The 23,506-nt window shown below is 40.2% G+C and overlaps 1 protein-coding gene across 5 annotated transcripts in view; it reads right to left on the bottom strand.

The window, feature by feature from the left end:
• The window catches only part of SOX5 (SRY-box transcription factor 5), a 1,016,716-nt gene extending 993,582 nt beyond the window's left edge, over positions 1-23,134 (bottom strand). For 3 of the 5 annotated variants that reach the window (XM_076007575.1, XM_076007577.1, XM_076007579.1), the window contains exon 1: positions 22,538-22,917. The gene's annotated coding sequence lies outside the window, so the exon portion shown is untranslated. Of the gene's footprint in view, positions 1-22,537; positions 22,918-23,036 lie in introns of those variants that run through there. The other 2 variants (XM_076007578.1, XM_076007576.1) reach the window with 2 other exon arrangements.
• Positions 23,135-23,506: the final 372 nt, after the last annotated feature.

Here is a 23,506-nt window from a genome sequence, read left to right as displayed (position 1 = left end):
AAAAAAGAAATGCTAACACAGGTAGTTAACCATGATAAAAGAATCAACATAACACAAATTAGTCTATACAAATTATATACCCTGTTAAACAAGAAGTCTTTGTTGTCTTCGATGGGTGAGTTACCTTTATTGAAAGCCAGTGGGATAAAAGTGTGTTCCAGATCTTCATATTCAAACACTGGTTTGCACTTATATCTATCAATTTTGAAAAAGCTACCAACAACATTCTTAAAATATAGGCCTTTGACCCATATTATAATATCCTAGGCTAGAAGTCAGAAATTACATAGATGGTACAGGGTCACAAAAACTGACCACTGCAAGATTCTACCTTAAAGTTTTCCTCTCCTTCCATTAGACAGCACTAATTCCAATTCAATACTCAGAAAATAAAATCTACTCACCTGAGTCTATCTGGTAATCACTTCTTTCATTTCCTACATATATAAGAAAGAACACAACAAAGATGTTCAAAGTGGGAGGAAATATTGACCTTCTGGCTATGTGCATTAATTTAGACCTACTTCATCTTCATTTATTCATAAATCATTCAACAAATAAACATTGAATGGCCACAGATATCTTAAATTAAGAAAATATTTGGAAATCATTCCAACTATTTCACATTTCAAGTACATGTAACTATTAATAATAAAATGGGCTACTAATTATGTAAAGGTATTTTGGTCTTGCCTTCCAAAAGACATAGCTGCATTTTTCTTTGTATACCTTGCAAAAACTAATGGATGGTGTCATTAAAAAATATTGTAACTGTTTTTTAAATAAACATACACTGTCATCTAAGTCCAAATGTATTTTTTCTTCTTAGTGATCACCTTAGAACACCACTCACTTAAAAATCAGCCAGTACTCACAGTGTTTTTTACCCCCTTTTGAAACTGCTTTCTGAGTCTGTACACAGCACATGCATGCACACACACTTCTAAATATCCTCAGTGGTGACAAATTTCATAATTTGAAAGTCAATTTGAGCCATTTTCATCATTTCAGGGTGACATTTATAGCCAATTCTGGTGAATTAAAAAAAAAAAGAATGATGAATCTTGGTATAAAATGTGATTAGAAAGTAATGAGACGGATGTGTTAGTCAGGCTTGCAAATGATTCAAAGGGCAATTCTGAAAGAGGAAGTCTTCCAAAATGTTTTGGACAAGGGCATCATTGGAATAAGAGTTTTGCTTCTCTGGGTGACAATTTAAAAAAAAAAACAACATTAATATGAAGGCATAAATTACAGTGCAATCATTGTTTTCAAAAATCAAACTCTGTACTCTTCAGTCACACCCTGCAAACATTAAACAGAGCAGATATATGTTTTCATTTAGATGGCTACATATGTGCATTCTGAAGCTTCCAGTGGGTGGAAGCTAACCATAAGTTGATTTGCAAAATATTACATATAATACAAACTTAACATAACTCTTTTGATCTTTCAGAAAAGTGACATGCAATTTTTTTTTAAAAAAACCTTATTTTTATAGTCAGATATTTACAACCAACCCCAATCTGTAGGCTTCTATAAACTTTTTTCTCCTATATACCGTCAAAACCTGACAAGAGCTCACTGTGGCATTATGCACAAAAACTGCAAATTTAAACAAGGTGCGATCGTACACTTTTTCACACATTATTGTATCACACTGCACGAGAAAACTAATGTATGCACAGTTCCAAAATAGCCTGGGCTATTACTGCACAGCCTTGAAAAACTGGTAATATCCCGATGAAAGCACCTTTCAAAAGCTGTTCCTTTATTATTGCACACTCGTAAAAGGTTGCTTTCACTATTTGTATTTTACAATAGAAAAAAATGAAAAAATGTCTCTGACACTGCCTCATAATTCTGAGGTCTTATTTCTTATTAGATTCTTCATAGTTATAAAAGTTGTTTCATCAATATGACCATGACAATGGGACTCAATACTATTTAATCGACTCAATTATGGAACAAATGTGCTTTTTTCCTTTTGCTGCCCTACTTTCCTTTAAGTTGCATTTGAATTATTGATGAAATCACAATAAAGCATTTCTTTGTTACATGTAGTTGATAAGTATAGAAGGATGCTTCATGGTTAATTTTTAGACTCATTGTGATAAAATAAACACACTTGTCCTTTCAAAGAAAGTCAATAGCATGGTACAAGCTTAAAAGAATGACTTTTCCTTTTTTTCCCCCATTGTTTTGAGAACATAATGTTCTGAAATGGTGAACATAAATACAACTATAAAAAGAGAGAATAGGCCGGGCGCGGTGGCTCACGCCTGTAATCCTAGCTCTCTGGGAGGCCGAGGTGGGCGGATTGCTCAAGGTCAGGAGTTCAAAACCAGCCTGAGCAAGAGCGAGACCCCATCTCTACTATAAATAGAAAGAAATTAATTGGCCAACTGATATGTATATAAAAAATTAGCCGGGCATGGTGGCGCATGCCTGTAGTCCCAGCTACTCGGGAGGCTGAGGCAGAAGGATCACTGGAGCCCAGGAGTTTGAGGTTGCTGTGAGCTAGGCTGATGCCACGGCACTCACTCTAGCCTGGACAACAAAGCGAGACTCTGTCTCAAAAAAAAAAAAAAAAAAAGAAAGAAAAAAAAAAAAAAAAAAAAAAAAAGAGAGAATGGTAAGAAAGAGTATAGTATAGAAAATACTGTTCCAGGTCTTTCTGGGTGATAAAAGATTTAAACTATGATAAATTTAGGTTCTGCTTTTCCTCAAGTATTCCAAACACCCATTTAGTCACGTAGCAGGATGCAGCCCCCAAAAAGTGTTAGAATGAATAGTTTTCAGGATAAGAACATTTCTTACATAGAATACCCTAATCACTACCTATCTGATGTTCCCTCCATCCCATTTTCCAAAATCGAAAATCGGAATCCTTTAATTACTCACCATTGCTTTTATGATAAAAAAAAAAAAAACCCAAACCCCAGCAGGACCTACAAGACCCTACATGAGATGACTCCTGCCTCTCCAACGTCACCCTTCATACCATTGCCCCAGCCACACTGCTCTCTTAGTTCTTTAACATTTCAAGACTTGAACATGCTGTCCTATAGCCCAGGTTACCCGCACCTTCTTCAACTACTTGGCCCTTGGTTCTCTTCATGCCACAGCCCAAATGTGTCTTCCTCGTGAAAGCCTTCTGGGACTTCCAGAGTAAATCAGGCTAACCCTATACCTCCTCCCGGCTCGCCTGTACTCTTCCTCCATAACACACTCTATAGCACTTGTCACTATACGTATTTACAGCACGACGATCTCAGCCAGCCTACGTTCTCTAAGTCACCAGAGAAACTGATGTCCCCATGCCCTGTGAAACACACTGTTGGCCTGGGTGGCACCCTGGTGGCAAAAAGGTTCCTCTAGCAACCCACACATTCCCATTCTCCCCACTTTAATTGTCTGCTTCGTCCCAAGTCTGTTCATGTCATTTGTTATTATAACTGTGTAGATTAACTAAATATTACATAACTAATGAAATACGAAGGCAAAAATGGATATTTTAGTGACCCTAATTTGAACGCTTTGGAAAGAATAAACACAGATTGTTTTTAAAAAAACCACTAAGTTAGACGTCGAATAACTTCACAAAATTGGAATAAAAAAAAATTTAAAAATCCTAGCAAATTCTGCACTTAGATTGCTCGCCAAATGCCTTTAAGCTCTACTGCCATTTTTAACAAATCAAAAATAAAAACCATCCAATGTATATTATAGGTGTGGCTTCCCCAAGAGAATAAGGACTGTCACTTAAGAGACTCATACTTAAAAGTCAGGACTATACATCAATTACTTGACAAATTAACAAAAACTGATAAAACAGTGCAACATCGATACATTAATAAGCATATATGTTAAAAATCACAAAATATTTAATATAGATAGCATTTGAGATTCTATGCTTTAGTGATTTTTTTTTTAAAAATCTGCAGTCCAGTTACCAATCAAAATGACACTGGGAAATAGAATGTCTCTCTGGTCTCTGTTTTTGTTGGCATGGTTAGCTGAACACCCTCCATATTTTTCACTAGATTGTCTCCGAAAAGGGTAGGGACCAAATCTCTTTTGCTCAGCACAGTAACTCCATTACTCAGCTCATATGAGACAAAGAATGAACCCTTAATAAACTTTTTTGAATGAATAATAGTCAAGATTAGTCAAATGCAACATTATTTATTTAAAATTACTATTAAATATATTAAATTACTATTAAGATCAATATGCAAATATGTATAAAAACATTAAGAACAAGTATGGATGAAGTTACCTGAGGATTTCAAGGCATAATATTTTTTTGAGAGACAATATATGCTCTTTACTCAATAATGGAAAAATAATTTGTACATGTATAAAAAAAAGAATCTTAATTTTTATTATTTTTCAAAACAGCACTCTCTAACATAACAAGGTTTCTGCCTTTGAACTTATGAACTATATTTAAGATTATGTGATTAGGTTTCCCAACCATGATTACCATATCCTTATTAAGACTTCTATACACTAGTTCCAAATCCAGCTACCTCTTAATTTTATCTATAATGAAAAGTAATAATAATGCTACCTGAAATGTATTTATCCCCTTCCTTCCAAGAAATTTAAAGCAACCAATATCTTGTGAGCAGGCGCTGTTAAATAAAAAAATGAGAACATAACTGAAACGAATTTTTATTAGCAAAATAAAAGATGTTAATAAGGAAAACAAGCTATCTGAAGTTCAGGCACAAGATGACTCTGGGATAATTCTTATAAACTCAGGCTGAGTTTTACCAGAAAAATGCTTATAAACATTTAAAATTCTAACATATTATATTTATGGAAGGTTTTGTCTTTTCAGATTCTCTATTGCTGAGATGGCACACATAAAGATATCTTGTAATTATTGCATTTAACTGATTTATCAACTGATGAATCTAAGAAAAAATAAGCAATGGGAGAACATTCAAAAGCATTCTGGGAAATTAGGCAGGATATGGGTCATAAATTAGAGCCACATATACAGAAGGGTAACGATGTCAATGTGGCCCCAACCTTTTTAGTTGATTATGAGGAATTGCTAAACAGAAGTAAAGGCTAAGTCATTATGACCCTGGCTAGTGCACACACACACACACAATGCACACACAAATACACACACCCACACACTTCCCCCATGATTTTAAAAAATATTTCAGAGCATCACAACTATCTTCCAAAACTTATTCTTTCTTCAATTTACTTTTTAATACTTACAGCCCATACTATCTCATTTAAATAGGTGCATGTGTCAAGCCCATTACATTGTCAAATTTTGTCTCCAGTGCACTTTCTCCCCATTTAGTATATAACTTGGACTGGTTCAGTAGCCTTTAAAGTGGGTGCAAAAAAGGAAAAAGAAAACAAAACTATTGGCACTCTAGAAGTAAATATTACAGCTTTTATTTACATTACTTATTCTGTAGCTATTCTTTATGCCCTCTATCTCATCCCTTTTTATGTGTTTACTATTAGTAAAGAAATATATATATTTTTAATTGATGGTGCATATATACATAGTCGAAAAATTTAGGAGAGCACTGACTTAGATGCCCATCTGGGAATCTGGAAAACCTAGGACTACAGTTTTTGGCTGATTATCTGTTGTCTACATACTGAGTGACACAGTATACAATACACAAAGAGGCGCCATTACCCCCATCAGATCTTTAGGCCCAGTCGGGTGTCCTACTTCCGATTAAAATCTTTCCTTGGTTTCATTCCTTAAAGAAATTTTCTCCAAAGCCAGAAATTCAAGATGATCTACAGTGTTTTATTTTTTTAATCTAATTACTAATAGACTGCCACAGGGGCCGTCGTTTTCACAATAGGAAGGAGTAAATGTTAACGCTGTTCTCTTTCTTTTGTTTCACCATTTTGTAACACATGACAGTTTTCATATGCTTGAGGAAGTGGGTTATGGATTACATTGTCTGATTTTTAGCTAAATTAGCCCTTATAAAATGGACAAAGGCTTTAAAAACATTTCCTGCAAAAAAAAAAAATAGTATAGCTTTTCAAGTAATACTAATAAACACAAACAAAAGTGAACACAGGAAAATGGCAGAATTGTTATCTCTTAGGCTGACTGCTAGCTCTTTGGCAGTCATATTTCAAGAAAAATCTGAGAATTCTAAAAAACAGAGAAGTTATCAGAAAGGTTGTTTGTAATTGGGCGTGGTGGCGCATACCTGTAGTCCCAGCTACTCAGGAGGCTGAGGCAGGAGGATTGCTTGAGCACAGAGTCTGAGGTTGCAGTGATCTATGATGATGCCACTGCACTCTAGCCTGGGTGACAGAGTGAGACTGTCTCAAAATAAAAAGAAAGGTGGTTTGTAGAGGATGGTGTGGTGTGCTGCCCAACAGCACTCATTCTCCCAGCTGCCAGAAGTATTGGCTGCTGAAGGTTCCCAGCTTGGTCCCTTCCCAAGAATTGCCCTTGCTCAAAGTCGTGCCTCTTCCCCAGGGATGGCCCCTGTCCAAGCTCCTGTGCAGTTACAAAGTTCTTGTCCCGTGTCCTCAGTTCAGAACACCTCTGAGGAGCCATCCAGTTCCAGAGCTCCCCCTAGGCCAGCTGAAGCCTCAGCTGCATAAACTTCTGCCCACCCCGCTTCCCTTGCCCCCTCTCAGGTAGTGTCCCTGAGACCCCTCCCCTAAAACTCGCTGCATGAAAATCTGCAGGTCAGGGTGGGTCTCCAGGAAACTCTGATGTAACAGGGTATCAGATCCACTACCATTCAAACTGGACCTTGATCTAAGTGTTTATTGTGCCCTGAATATTAACTAAAGTCTTAACACATGTACATAAATTATGAATGTATACATGTGTGTGTTTGTATACTGGGGGATTGTGTGCTCTAAAAATTTTCCTGATTGGAGTACCCCTAAAATATTAATACGTCACCAAATATGCAAAGACAGCATTTGAAACTGCTGACTTAAGGAGCTAGTTTTCCATTTTTTGGCTACTCTGTCATTAGTTCATTCACAAGCAAAGCAGACCATGTTACTCAAAAGCATAAGGTCCCCCATGGCCTCCAGGACAGAATCTAGTGCACATGAGTCTATGATAAAAAGACCACATGGATTTGGCCACTGCCAACCATCATGGCCTCATCCAGCTAGGCCTGTCCTGTACTTTACGCTCTACCAAGCCCATAATGATCTGTAATTTCACCAACACACTATGCTATTTATCACCACCAGGCCTTTTTACTCATGCTGTCCTGTCTGCTTGGAACCCCCTCCTACTTACTCAGAGCACCCCTTACCCCTTCCCTTGCTTAGCTTAACTGAGAACCTTACCGAGGGCAGCGGGTGGGAGCAGTTTGCCCAAGTGCAGCCAATAAGGGAGTGCACTGTTTGCAGAAAATTTTAAAAAAAAATAACTAACTAAAAGTGGGTGAGCTTTTTATTATCATCTGGCTCCAGCAATTCTGAGTGATGCCAATAATAAAATGGTCCTTCGACTAGGGCTGACTGTGCCCAAGGCCCATCCTGGATATGCCACATGCTCATTGAGTCAGTATTAACAGGAATTCCAGCTAACCCCGTGCACTTCCAGGAAAACCTGCAGGTTTGGATATAGGCCATTATTAACTCCAGGAAACCAAAGAAGTTATATAAAAAAGTCAAAGTAATCAGTATATAATATTGTCAGCAATACACAACATGGACATAGTCAAAGTAAGTACGTTACTGAACTGATTTAACCAAAAAATAATAATAATAATAATAAAATGAAATTATATTGGGACAATGAGAAAAGGAATACGCATGATTTTAGGAAGTAGGGTAGGAGACATATAATATAAGACAGGTGAACCGTGAGAAGTCAATCAGTAGCTAATATTCTTTAAAAATCAAGAAAACAAGGAGTAAACATTTCACTTAGAAATATAAAATTGAAAGTAGTAGAAACGGAGTGGGTACAGTTGCCAGTAGGAGAAGGGTACTATTTTATTATATAACCTTGCATTTTATACTATATATCCCCATTATTTTAATATGTATTTGATTGATTAATAAAATACTCAGCTCATGAATCAGTTCATTTAGAAAACCTTTCCCAACCTCTCTTCTGGGCTTTCAAAATATCCTAGCTGGGGTTATTTCTCTATCACTCTACTTATCACACTAATAAATAACAACCAGTTTCTGTCACTAGTTCCTCTATCAAATTGAGGTTCTTGCAGATAAGAACCAAGATTTATTTACACATTATTTGTATCCCCTGGCAGAAATGACACTTAAAATTAAATTCAAATCTGAATTCAGCAAATATTCACTGAGCTACAAGTAGACAAAAGAGTAATAAGACAAAGGGTTCTGATTTCAAAGAAGAAAGTTTATAACCATATAATGTCATCATACGGTGGAACTCAGTATGTACCAGAAATTATTTTAAGTACTTTGTGTTCATTCTATCATTAATTCCTTACAACTGCTTTATGAAGTAAACATAATTATACCCATTCTGCAGATGAGGAATCACAGACTGAGAGAGCTTAAGTAAATCACCCAGCTAGAAAGACATAAGGATGGTCCCAAATACAAGTACAGGCCAGGCACAGTGGCTCACACCTATAATCCCAGCATTTTGGGAGGCTGAGGTGGGAGGATTGCTTGAGGCCAGGAGTTCAAGACAAGCCTGGGCAACATTGCAAGACCCTGTCTCTACAAAAAAATAATTTTCAAAATTAAAAAAATAGGAGTACAATATTGAGCTATAGCATCAATGGCCCTAAGCACAAACTCACAATATCTCTCACGAGATAAGACATGTTCACAACATGATTACAATATGCTACAATATATGGTAAAAGTCATAAAGATGATTATAGATGCAAGGGTCATAAGATCAGTGGGAGAGATATTCAGCCAGTATATTCTGTGAGGATGCCATAAAAAGGTAAAATTAAATGTGGAAATAAAGGGATAGGTAATATTGTAGGATATGCAGGGAAGACATATATAACAAGAAGACATAAAAATGTGAGGACAAATATGTTTATGTAGACAGGAGGTGCTAAATGTTTTGTGTCAAATCTCTCTCTAGCCAGAGAGAGAGAGAACAGGGAGAAGTATGAACTTAAGCACCTCTTTTTTGAATTTATAAAACACGGAAAGAGGGGGTGACTACCATAGAGAGTTTCTTCCTAAGTTAGTGAAATGGAGATGAGCTGGGGCGGGGTACAAAGCCTCTGAAACTGTGCAATTTTCCCACCCTGTTTGTTTCTGAAATCCTTCCATCCCTAACACTGGTGCTACAGTCCAAGCCACCATCTCTCTCTTATGCAAATCACTGCAATAGCCTCCTATTTCTAGCTTGCTAAAATCCATTCCTGCCTCTCTTAAATTTGGTCTATAGGATATAGGCACAAATTTTATTAGTCCCTTGAGAAAGTTCCTCATCACCCTTGTTAGGAAGGCTCAACTCCCTAATACGGCCCAGAAGGCTTAATGATCGGATCGCAACTATCTCTCAGGCCTCACCTCCACTCATTTCCCTCCCACTCTGCATCCGCCATGCTTCTCTTCTCAACCCAAGAACACACCCTTTCCCTCCCCCTTTGGAACCTTTGCAACATGCTGTTTCCTCCACCTTAATTTTTTTTTCTCCTGTCCTCATTACCTCATTAGCCATCTCTCAAATGAGACTTCCTCATGAAAGCCTCTTCTAACTGCTCCTCCCCCAAATACATCAGAAACCTCTCTTATATGCTATATATACTTCTGTGAAATACAGTTCCACGGTTTGCAATTGTTAAGTGTTGGTCACGATTTAAGTTTATCTTCCCTAATAGACTGTAAATCCTTACACGCAAGGTGCGTGCCCATTCCACACACCACCGCATCTCTAGCAATGCGCAGGGTGTCTGACTCATAGTAGGTGCTCAAATAAATATTTGTTGATTATTGAATGGCTGAAGAGGCGAAACAAAAAGAGAAAGCCAAACTACAGAGCCAAGCGGACTGGGAACCAGGGAAAGTCAATCGATGAGGAGGTTTGAAGCAGATGCAAAAAGCAATTCGGGAAGAAGTCCCTGAGTCAGACAGAGTTCAGGTGTCAGCAGTGGCTTTTGTGCAACGGCATGGCCTCTGCCGTGAGCATCCTGAGGAAAGTTAACAGGGCAGAGACACATTGCAGACAGCTGGGGAGTCATCTGGGAAACTGTTCAGCTTGAACCAGATCACAAACAAATTGTTCTTGAAGGGAAGTTTTCAAACATGAGCCTGAAAAGATAGAATAGTTGGAGATAGATTATAGAGGCCCTTAAAAACTACACTTAAGAGTCTGAGTTCCATCCACGTGCAGTACTCTGGCACTTTGAATTTTTGAGAAAGGGGCAACATGATCTAAATAGCATGTCAGGAAGATTGGCCTGACAGCTATAAATAGAGCAGACTGTAGAGAGAGATACTAGTTTGGAGAACTTTGCGGTAATTCAGACTGATAGAAGTGGGAACAGAAGAAAAGGGATGACTTAATAAGAATTAAAATATATTTACTGTATTACAATGGGCAAGTGCCAAAGGCTTGGGAATCGGACCACTCTGGGTTCAAACCTCAGCTACAAGACTTACTATCTATGCTACTTCAGGCAAGCTCAGTTTCCCTATCTGTATAACGGGACAACATCTGTACCTATGTCAAGGTTATTAGGAAGATTCAGTAAAAATAAACTGTTTAGCACTGCCTAGAGAGAGTAACTTAGTCAACATCAAGTGTTCTTTCATGTGAGACAGGAGAAGGGGCACAGTGATGGCATGCCAGGGAAGAAATTATTTTGGTGGGCAGGTCCCCATGTCACAAGAAGATAGCCACCTATATAGTTAACTCTTGTCCTGGTTTCTGCCTAATCTTTTTAACTACTCATTTACCTTTCTGGCTTCTGCTCTGGATTCATGCCAAACACAATCTCTGCTGAGCCTTCCAGGGGCCTCATTCTTCAAACTGCTTGAGCCACTTCTAAACTTTTGCCTTCGACATTATTTCCAACTTGCCCTCTTACTCTAATGCTGCCCCCTAAAGCAATCCTCGATACTAAAATCCATGGCTAAATACACCACACTTCTCTCTTCCCAAGAAATGTCAGAAAGATGACGTTGAAAACAAACGCAGAGTTAAACTCGGTTTTTAAGAGTTAATAGAGAATGATTTTTTTCTTCTTCCAAGGATAGGTAATAGCATCAGATTCTGAAATTAAGCACAGCAGGAAGAAAGAGTCTGCATAGATTTTGCAGAGTATCACAGGCCTCTGCAATAAAGCACTTAAAAATGCCTTGTATTGCTAATTCTTTACACAATCTCCTTTTATTTCCAAAGCCGTGTGCAGGGCTTCAGCCATGAGACACACATTGACGTTAACATTACACTGCCTGAATTAGAGCCATTTTTCTACTGAAACTCTTGTTAGGTTTAGAATTACTTTTTACCTTCTCCCCCCCCCCAATACGTTTTCCAGATCAAATAAATGGTTGCCTCTTCTAACAATGCTGAACCCACTTTTGCAGTCATTACCTTAGCAAACATCCTTCCCCTCAAGATTCCAATAACCAGGCCTTGAGCTATAGGGGAAATCTGCCTGCTTAAAGATCTCTGGATCACATGTCCCCCTGGGAATTCTAACCGAAGGAGGACAGCTCTCTTCTCAGACTGCTTTCAATTTCCCACCTCTCCCCAGCCCCAAACCAATACTCTTCATTCACTGATTGAATTGTTCAGCACATATTTATTAAATAGCTAACATTAATTAGACACTGAGCTGGGCACCATGGTGGATTTTCACAACAGCAAAATGAAAGTGGAATTAGCCACAGAGCACTGCCTGGTGACAGGCAAGACAATGAGATGGAGACCTTACTCAACACTAAATAGATTGTGTAAGAATGTGCAGTCTTACAAAGACTTGCTATTTTTATGATCACCAACCTACTGGCTAGCCTGTGTAATGACTTGTTTTCTCTTTTTGCAAGATATTTTTGTATAATGTAAATACTATTTTTTTTTCCTGTCCATGTGGAAGCCATGTCATTATTTGTCGAGTGCTGTGATCACACGGAGAACAAAATAGACAAGGTCCCTATCCCCCTGTAGTCATTGTTGCCCCCAAGATAATATACACGGTGGCCTCTCGTTTTGATCCCATACAAACCTCAGGTTTGTTTTCTTCATTGTTTGTTTGTTTGTATAAAGGCACTTCCCTTTAAGGACCATATTAGTCTAATTAAAATCCTGTCCTTGTCTTACCTCACTAGGAATCCTGTTCAGCATCTTTAGTCACAATAATCATAATCAAACGTCAGTCTGTTTTCCACATACAACTCTGTTTTCACTCATTCATTAAACAAATGTCTTTATGCCCCTACTATGTCTCAAACATTGCCAGACATTGTGCTAAGTATTTGGAATACAGAGCTGGATAAATAGATAAACCTGTGGTCTTCAGTCTACTTACTCATCTTCAATTTGGCCTGTTAAAAATTTCTTTCCAGGCTAGAATATATGTAACTGCCACCTTCCCTGACCCCAGCCCCTAGTTACTTTTCAACAGGTCCTCTCACTCTTGACTCTAAGCTCACTTATGTTCTGTGCACTCAGAATTACTCATGGTTTTTAAAATTTTATTTCAAAACTCTTAAAAACACATTATCAAAAAAAAAAATCTTCCTGGCAGTCCAACAATCAGCTGTGCTTTATCTTGGCACTACCACTATTCTTTGAGCATCTTACTTAAATTCCATATGCCATATATATAACTTACTACCAAACTAAATCAATATATTTTTTTAACACTGGTTCTCAAACTTTTATGAGCAAAAGAATCATCAGTCATACAAGTGAAAAACTTCAGGATCAAAGGGTCACAACCACAGAGATTCAGGTTCTGTATATCTGGGGTGGGACCCCAGAAAGGTCTATTTTTAACAAATATCCCAAGTGGTTTTCAACTAGGTGATTGGGTAATCACCTTTGAGAAACATTGTTCTGTAATTTCCTTTGATGTCAGTTTTTATGTATTCAAAAATCTCTGCTTAAATCATAAAATATTTCCCCTTCAGTATAAACAACACATATCTATGTGTTCAATAAATATTTCTGGTTAACACGTGGATTAGTGGGTACTCAATAATAACCATCAACATATGGAAATCAATTCACAGCTCAGGCATGGCTTTCAATAACCATTTCTCATCTCTTCCTCCCGTCTCATGTGGTAGACAGGCAGGTATTGTGAATGCCCCCATTTTACAGAGAAGAATCTCACCCCAACATCTTGGCACAGTGGAAAAGGTGACCAAACAGAGCAAAATGCAGGCAATGACCCTCCTGCTCACTAGAGCTGAAGAACATGGGCAAGTCACTTAACCAATGCAATCTGTTCGTGCATTTGTGAAAAGGGGCTAATGTCCATCCGATATGAGGGCTGAAGGAATTAAATGAGGTTATCCATATAAAGCACCTAGCACCTTGCCTGGAATATGGTAACGCACCCCAGCCGCTCATTTTCCCATTTCCCCATCACGCAGGGCTGCCTTGACTCAATATGAAACTCCCTTTGCAAGCTACATGCACTCCTCAGCCTTTTGTTCTGCTGCTGCTCTGTTCCAGGCATTGTGATTGCACAGGGAGTTCCCCAGGGCCCTCAGGGAGCTTACCTTCTAAGGGGAAATTTTTCTGGAGACCCTAGGGTTACCCTGTCAAACCAGGCAGCGATGTATTTGGCATACCTTTCACTTCATCCAGTGAGATCAACATGGAACAGAGTGGACAACAATCCCATAAGAATAAAAAATGTGTGGTAAGAGAAAGGTTAAGAAAAGTCCAGCAAGCTGAAATAGGTAAATAGGAGGTGGCAAGGGAAGAGCATTCCAGGTGGCTCCAGGAAGTCCCTAAAAATAAATAGTAGGCCCATTAAATGTCTTTACATACTAATACAGATGTATCTTCGATTGCTTAGCGTGCATTACAATGACTGCTTTATTTCCTGGTTGAATGTAGAAAAGATACTATTATTCTGTTAGTAGTGAAGGTGTAGTGGAATGAGAGTGAGGTAAAAATACTCAAGATAGGCCAGGCACGGTGGCTCACGCCTGTAATCCTAGCACTATGGGAGGCCAAGGGGGGAGGATGGCTCAAGGTCAGGAGTTCGAGACCAGCCTGAGCAAGAGCGAGACCCTGTCTCTACTATAAATAGGAGGAAATTAACTGGCCAACTAAAATATATAGAAAAAATTAGCCAGGCATGGTGGCACATGCCTGTAATCCCAGCTACTTGGGAGGCTGAGGCAGTAGGATTGCTTGAGCCCAGGAGTTTGAGGTTGCTGTGAGCTAGGCTGACATCAGCGCACTCTAGCCTGGGCAACAGAGTGAGACTATGTCTCAGAAAAAAAAAAAAAAAAAAAAAACTCAAGACAGAATTCTAATAGTTCAAAGCAGTTCTCAGCACAAGAGTAAATTAAACAGCCTGATTCTGCCAGCTCCATGAGAAAGAGTGCCAAAAGTGCAGAGGAACACCGAGCATCACGGGAACTTACATGCAAACCTCAGTCTGCTCCTGATATTACACATCAAACAACTTCAGCTCCCAGTAGCCACGAATTACCACCAGGACATCTTAGCAGACATCAGCCTCCTCAGCAGTTCCTAAACCAGAATGGGGACAGGCCAGCAACTGCAGAGGGTATAAAACCTGGCACAGTGGGGAATTAAATCAGAAGTTTAGTGTGAAATATCATCTAGGATGCATCCAAAGTACAAACATCTTTTTCTTCTCCTTTCACGAATATAAGTTCATCAACCTTTTTAACTAGAGACAATGAAATATCCAGTGTTCACTCTTCGGGAAAAATTATGCCAAAAGCGTCACAGTAAGCAGTCCCTATCCTGGGTACAGATTCCCTTGAGAGGTCCCTTGTCTGAGGAATGTGTCAAAAATTAGCTCTCTTTTCCTGCCTCCCATCCTCCTTGGATTTTTTAAGTTGTCCCAATGCCAGTTTCCCACAGTACAACACACAGAGCCACCTAAAAATCTGGGGCAAAATATCGGTGGTCCTATGAATCTCATTAAAACTCACAGGCTAAGTAGGTGTCTCCTTACATCCAGAAAAATGCTCCCTGGGATAAACAAAGTATTGCTCTCAATTACATTCCTGATTATCAGTCTGACTGAGTCTAAATGACGTGGTCTTCATCCTCCCCCACAACCGCCTCCCCCCCACTCTGGCCCAAAAAAATAGCAACAACTCAATTCTCAGTCCAATAACGTCTTTTCTCAGATGTTGTTCTCCCAGTGGGTAGAAGAATGAACTGCTGCAATGCCACCAGCTCCTCTACAGTTTCTTTTAATTTAAAGTTACAACGGGAGGGAAGAAAAGAGACTTTCTATTAAGGGACAACTCCCTGAAGGGGCTCTTAGCTGACAATCGAAGGACTGCTCATGGCAGTGATCAAATCTAACGCAACAAAGTGCTGGTGGCTCTGTGACTCATCACAGCAGGAGCTCGAGCTGAGGGCCACTTGAGTTCAGTGCTTTGTGGTGCTGCAAGTTGGTTTAGAAACAGTAACAGTAACACAGGGGAGCAAAGACTTGCAAGGTGTTTGAGGCTCAAGATAAAATGCAGACTTACAGTGCCTTGCTACTCAACTGAACAGAAAGCTTAGAGAAGTAAGGAAATGAAGAGAGTTCGGTCTACCTCATGCTTTAGGGCAAATTACCTGAACATGGTCAAGGTCAGCTGGTATAGCTGGTGTACGGTTTATAATCTGATACAAATAAGGATTGAAGCATGAGAAATAAATCGAGCTGTTTTAAAAAGGTAAGCATTAGGGATATCTGCTTGCATAAACAATGCCTTCTGATTACATGAAACATCCATTGTTTAAATATATTTGTGATCGTTTCGTACAATTCACCTATACCTCTCTGTTGCGTTTTGTGAGTTCATTAAAAAGAGAGCACTATAGCTGGGCGCGGTGGCTCACGCCTGTAATCCTAGCTCTCTGGGAGGCTGAGGCGGGCGGATTGCTCGAGGTCAGGAGTTCGAAACCAGCCTGAGCAAGTGCGAGACCCCGTCTCTACTATAAATAGAAAGAAATTAATTGGCCAACTGATATATATAGAAAAAAGTAGCCGGGCACGGTGGCGCATGCCTGTAGTCCCAGCTACTTGGGAGGCTGAGGCAGAAGGATTGCTTGAGCCCAGGAGTTTGAGGTTGCTGTGAGCTAGGCTGACGCCACGGCACTCACTCTAGCCCGGGCAACAAAGGGAGACTCTGTCTCAAAAAAGAGAGCACTATATATTGAGCATTTACTTTATGCCACACATGGTACTATGGGCCTATAGGTGATCTCATATGCCCTCATTTAATCCTTACTAGTGAGATGATACTATCATTATATGCCTTTCACAGTAGAGGAGAGCTCAGAGAAATTTCCAGACCTTTTTTTTTTTTTTTTTTTGTGGCAGGTCCACCACCTGACCAGAGCAAATGTTACCAACCCCTGGGCAATACAGCCAAACCACAACGATACCACTCAGATCTCCTATTTTGAGTGTAATTGACTCACTGCCCAGCTGCTGCTCCTGTGGCTCTAGCACCACTTAGGCACGGAGGCCCAGCTTCCTGGAGCTGCTCCTAGCCAGTGACCAAGCACAGTGGGGGAATGCTGATACCAGCCATTTCTTCAAGACAAGACTTCTCCATTGGCTGACTCCCATTTGCCTAGCCAAACCTTTCAGGGACTGCCTTAAAGTTGAGCTTCCTTCTACTTAATAATCCTCCCTTCCCCCTCTCCTTGCATAAGTGTCAAACACCTGCCTCATTCATGGTCAAAAGGCCCTGCTGGTCTTGAACTGCTCCCTCCTCCAATAAACTTCTCACAGGTCTAATGCCATCTCGGCATCTGCTTCTTGAGGAACCCAAATTAATGCAACAACCAAGATATTTATTTGCCTTTTTAAGAAGCCTTTCCTTTTTCTTTGATCAGTTGTACTTACAAATTCTGTTTCATCAGTAAGAGAAAACAGCCACTAATTTTTCCATGTTACTGTACATCCCCTCTTTAAATCAGGCAATGGTATATTTATGGTGCCTTTCTCCTTGCACCCAATTTGAACAAATCAACCAACCTATGAGATTCTCTTTGAAGGAACTGTTGACTCTATAGGGCAAAGCATTGCAAAATCAGATTTATTTATTTTTCCAAATGGACTTTCTTTTTATCCATATACTATAACTTAATATAACCCAGAGGTGGATGAATATCAATGCATTAAACATCAATCAACTTTCACTAGTTCCTATCTGCTAACAGGAAATTGAAAAAAGATAACAAGAGGAGAAATATACAGAATTAGGTTCTAAAGTTTTTATTTGTCTACCTATTATATAGGAATGAAATGTTAATTACTGAAGGAGCACTTATATGAATAAAAGATAGAATTCACACTTGCACCAAATACAGCATTGTAATAAAACCATGTTGTCAGAGATCATATATAGATGTTAACTGAATCACTGTTTTAAAGTGTTGATCTCAGCCTCAAGAAAGTGATACATTTTTTCTCCTTAGACTCAAATAAGTTCAAAGTAAGTACAAAATGAAGCTTCAAACATTATTAATTATCAGAACCTAGACTGGACTGGAAGGGAGAGAAGAATGTAGCTAACACTTAATTGAGCACCTAGTTCATGACAGACACTGTGTTAGGAAGTACACATATGATATCTAGTATAATTCAGACATCACTATAAGAACAGGCGTTATAATGTCCAGTTTTAGAGATTAAGAAAAGGAGGACGAGCCCTGAAAGTTCAGAATTCCAAACGATTCACAGACCTAAAATGAAGACGTCCATAAGCTAATGAGATAGCCTCTTTCAATTCCTGGTTCCTTTCTGAATTCCCTACCCCCAAGACTTTAATTGGTGCTGCAGGAAGAACAACATGCCTGGAGCTACCTAGTTGCCTATAACGTATGATTTGAGTGATACTGAAAAAATCTCCAGGCTTATAAATATTTTCCCCCCAGTAGCTTTCCTTGATACCTGTAGTCTCCATAAGTTTTTGTCTAAGGAATTATATGATCATAATAAACTGCAAAAAATGATAACAATAATAATACCACCTAGTTAGAGAATTTAACCATAATGAACCCTTAACATCTTTGAATTAATTAGCTTAATAGGCAGAGGTTAAATTAGGCAAATAGGGCAGAATATGGAAGGGCCCATCAAAGCAAAATGGACTGTTGTCAAGGGCTCACCCTGAAGTTCACGGTCCTCATCCGGAGAGCATTCAAAAGCACCCATGTGGATGCTAAAGGGGCAGGGGTTTGGAGGAAACAACCCCCAAACCATCTTCTAATTCATAGTTAGTCTACATTTGACCTTGACTCAATGTTAAAGACAAGGAAATTGAATTTGGTGAAGTTTATTATTAAATAGTCTAAGGCAGCGGTCCCCAAGCTTTTTGGCATCAGGGACCATTTTCATGGAAGACAATGTTTCCCCAGACCAGTGCGGGGATAGTTTCAGAATGATTCAAGTGCATTGCATTTATTGTGCATTTCATTTCTATTATTACACTGTAATACATAATGAAATAATTATACAACTCACCATAGGTTTGGGACTCCTGGTCTAAGGAAATGTTCTAATATGGCCCAGCTGAAAGTGACTAAAAGTGCCTGAGTGCCCGCCCCATTGCAGACCCTTCCTTAAGTGCCCCGTTTCTCCAGCATTCCATATCAAAATTCATTATTTTTAAGCAAAAGATTAGATTCTTGCTTCATATTTTTTAAAATTTTCATTTTACTCTTCCATGAACAGCAACTTTTCATGCAAATGAATTCTTGGTTATTTGAAGATCATTAAATAACTTCCCCACATCTAAAATCCTCCTCCTAAATGTTAGGTATGAGTGATTATTTATGTTACATCACACACAAAAAATAAACAACAAAGACCCCACTCACATTTGAGAATCATTTACTATTCCAACTCCCCAAGCTCCCCCAAATGGGAAATGGAATAACAAGACTGATCATAATTGGATTAAGAACCATAATTCTTTAATTCATTCATCAAATTGAGGCATTTGGAACAGTTTATTTACAGAGTTGTTTAGACAGTTTTGTGTGGTGTTTTTTAAGATAAACCAAAATGCCTTTCTGAAATAAGTTTCAGATCCCAAATCATTAACATATGAAAACCAAATGTAGACAATTTACAAATGGGTGTTTTAAAACAATGTTTGGAACAAAATTGGACTTTCATTTTATTAACTATCTACAAATCTAAATTCAGGATATAGTTTATTTGAAACAGCCAAGCACTTTCTTCGCCTTTAAAATAAATCTACAGTTCTCAGACTAAAAAATTGTGACCAGTGCATGAGGGAATGCATTTGACTTTAGGCCTAGACAAATAAGTTTCCAGGTCACTCTCAAAACTGTAATTATAGCATTTTCTACCACTGGAGTTGATCGGATATTGGGTGGATCACCCAGGTTATGGCAATCAATCTTATCCAACAATTATACTTGCCGGAAATCTAAATCAGCATTAGAACTTAGTTACTTAAAATGCAATGTATTTTGGGAGATTATTAAACATAAGCCTGCAAGTTTATATATATATATATATATATATATATAATCTGAACATAGCTTCAAAGAAATTATTGCTTCTTACTTGGTAAAAGAATAGAGCTTTTGCAAGAAGACGGTACATTCTTGTAAGCATTGTATCATATTTTTAAATTTCTTTATAAGAAAAAAATTCTTCAAGCATTCAAATTCATTCCTTTAATGGGAAAAAGAAAATTTGAAAATTTAAACTCTTCTTATAACTCATACCTTACCTACCACAAGGATAAAAAAAAAAACAGAATCTGTCATACCTGAGTATAAATTTCACTCTTATGTTATTCACTATTTACTATATTCCATAGATAGCAGCTTTCTAAGTGCATATTCATTTTTTTCTTCTACAAAACCACGTGTCAGTCTAAACAGGATGTGCATTTAGATGATGCCTGGTTATTTACCAAAGAAGTTTGGGAGTTTTGAATCCTGTATACAACATGCCATTCAACCAAAACTGTTTAAGCTGAACAACAAAACTAATACAGGGTTTTCTGTATTAAGACCTGAAGCTTGTTTTCTTGCATTAAGAGTTTACACTTTCAAGTTTGTGTCAGATTGGATCAATACTGCCCATTCAAAAAGGCTACAAAAAGAAATTTTTTTTAACCCACAAGCAAATAAAAAACTCTTGATTCTTCATGTACAAGGTTGTTAGAAGACCACTAGAAAGAAAGAGAAAAAAAAGAAAGAATTTCAAGCGAGTATGCTACTATATAATTAACACAAATAACTAAATAATTATGCACATCCCTTCCCACCCCCACAATTAAATGTTTTTAAACAACTCATGTGATGAAAGATCTACCTTTTAGGCAAACAAAAGCAATCCCTACCAGTTTAAGGATTTAAGGCTGTATTGCATCAGTTTTAAGTGATGCTTATGATTTTTATCTTGTATAGTTCTGAGGAATAAACAGTTGATGGTATAATTTGCAGGAGAACTTTGCACAATGCCTAAGAGAACTTTCAGTGTAAGTACTTATGATTTTAAATCATTGTGGCTGAATTTATCTAGGCTTCAGCCTGGGAGCTATATTTAAATCAGGAAGAAGCACCCCTAGAAACTTTGTTCCATGTATCTGCATTTGAAACCAGATTCCTTCCCTATCTGAGCTAAGAGCAATTCTCATACAGCTGAATTCCTTTAAAATTAGACAGATCAAAATTTAGCAGTTCTGTAAAGACTCTAAGAAATCGTCCTCCTTTTAAATGCTATAAAAGTCAAACTTAAAAAACATTTCCGTATACTTTAAAACCATCTGGCCCTTAACCTAATCACTCTTGGCAATCAAGCCTCACTCCTGTAATCCTGATCAAAAATTTTCCTCTGGTTTTTCTGATTGAAATGTCCATTGCCTACAAATCTCCCACAAGACTACTTCATTGGTGTGTGTGTGTGTGTGTGTGTGTGTGTGTGTGTGTGTGTGTATGAGGATACTAAGGAACATTATTTATGGAAAGCAAGGAAACAAATCACTCTGTCTAGTCCCTTTGCAGATTCCCACACTTATTATCCAAAATCCCACAGATTTCTCTTGGTCTTGCCCTTGACTAAAGAATTGTGCTGAGCCTGAAGGCAGTCCCCAGGGACATCTCCTCATGCCTTTCATGACAAACTCCTTTGGATATGTGGATATGGTGAGGATCTCAGTTGGGTTAGAACAAATCCCTAAACTTCTGTGAAGAAGTACAGCTGGACTGTCACCCAGAGTGCCTAGACTGGCTGGCACTGAGGGTAGGGCTCCGCGTGTTCACGGAATTCCTCGTTTTGACCTGCTTTAAGCTGAGAAGGGAAGACATACACATGAATTCACATTCATCACACTCCAAATTTAGTCACAGAAACCAACGTCTTCGGATATCCACCGGGGTCAATCTATTTATTAATATATCCGCTTTGCAAAGTGTAAAGGAAATGACTATTAAAATATGTAAACAGTGCTTCGTGTGCATCTAGACGCCAGCAGATCAATACTCAGCAAACTGCTGCTCTCAAACGCAAACATTTCCAAATCCAATTTGATTTCAACTCATATAACCTTTTTTCATGGCTTCTTATTGCTGTGGCCCCAAAGTGCCATCGAGATTTCCCAAACCCGCGCTTAAAGTGACATGACACGTGAGTGGTCTTCACTTTGTAACACAGGCTGAGGGGGGGGCGGGGGGGGCAAAAAAAGTAGTTGCAATTAAAATTAAAGCTTCCGGTCTCTGAGATCCCTAGAATCCTCAAGGATGAGACTTGTTTCCCAAATTCCGGGCAGGAGTGGGGGGGGGAGTGGTAGGGAGAGAGGGACTGCAGAAAGCGAAACGAAAAGACGAAAAGGGGGATTATTAAGGCTGTGGGGTGGTCTGGGGGTCGCGTTCATATTCTAGGAGGGCTCAGGGGCTTTGTCCAACTTTTAGGGTCTGTCCCTTAGGCTTTCGCCGAGATGCCCAGACCCGCACTCGCGCCCTCACCTCGCATCGCCACCTCCACCGCCACCGCTTGCAAAACAATAACCGGCAACAGTCCGCAGGCTTCCCAACAAGCATATAAAGTTATCACCCCGCTCCCTGGTCCGGGTCCAAGGCCACACTCCAGGGTCCCCCGGACAGCCGCCCCCCGAGGCTGACCGGGCCACCTCGAGCCCCGAGCCGCCTCCCGCCTCTGCCTCACCCCCAGCCCAGTCCCCCTCCCTCTGTACTTGAGGAAACTCCGCGGCGGCCCCCTCCCTCCCCGCCGGTCTCCAGCTGGAGCCGGGAGCGAGCGCTGAGTGGCGGGCCCGGCGAGCGACAGAGGGGAGCTCTGCGCCTTGGAGGTCTGCCCACAACAACATCGGGACGAACAACAAAGTTAAAACGCTGCGATTCACGCACCTTACCCGGTCTCGTTAACGTCTCCTCCGGCGTGGCATGCAAAGTGGCACGGTGGCGGGCTGGGGGCCCCCGGGAGGAGACTGGAGATGGGTTTTGGTGGCTCGCCTTTTCCACTCTGTGTGTGTGTGTGTGTGTGTGTGTGTGTGTCTGTGTGTGCGCGTGTGTGCCGGTGTGTGTGTGTGCGCGCGCGTGTCCCTCTCGCCTGCCCGCTCGCTCGCTCGCTCGCTCCCCGTGTCGCTCTCAAGGACGAGGTGAAATCCCTTTGCTGGTCATGAGGCGGCTTCGGAGACAAACAACACAATGCGAGTGCAAATAACAAAAGGCAAAAAGACAGTAGGAACAATGGGGGAGGCGAGGGCAGCGCACCAGCCGGCGGTCACCGCGGCCCGCGCCCGCCCCGGGAGGGGGGTGGGGGTGCGGCGGGGGCGGGCGCGGGCGCGGCGCCGGGGACTCCCGCTCCCTCCAGGTCGCCCCCGAGCTCCCGCAAGCCCACCCTGACCTCCTTCCTGCAGCTCGCCGCCCGGCCGCCCTCTATCCATCCGAAGGGAACGAGCTGCCCAGAGTTTTCTTCCCCGTCTGCAGCGGAGTAACTAGATTGTAAATAACGCGGTGATTACCCACACGGTGCAGGAATGCTTAAAAAAAAAAAAAAAAATCTGCCCTCCACTTAAAGGAGCGATAAAATGCAATGGCAGGCTTGGAAGGAGGCAGGGAGAGTGGGATATCTCTAGATCTCGGTGGAGCTCGCATCTATAAATACGCATTCGTGTTTAGTCAAGTCCCTTTGTCAACTTCTTCCCCGCGCCCGAGCCTCACCCGCTGCCCCGCAACCGTGACCCGGGCCCCTGCTCGCCCCGCACCCCGCTTTGCAAACAGGGAGGCTCGCAGGCGGGCGCGCGCGGGGGGCTGCGGGGGGCTGCGGGGGGCTGCGGGGTCCGCGGCACCTCTGGGGAGGCCGGGCGCCGTCCG

This window comes from Microcebus murinus, chromosome 10 (genome assembly GCF_040939455.1).
Source record: "Microcebus murinus isolate Inina chromosome 10, M.murinus_Inina_mat1.0, whole genome shotgun sequence".
NCBI lineage: Eukaryota > Metazoa > Chordata > Mammalia > Primates > Cheirogaleidae > Microcebus > Microcebus murinus.
This window is presented reverse-complemented; position numbering and strand designations above follow the sequence as displayed.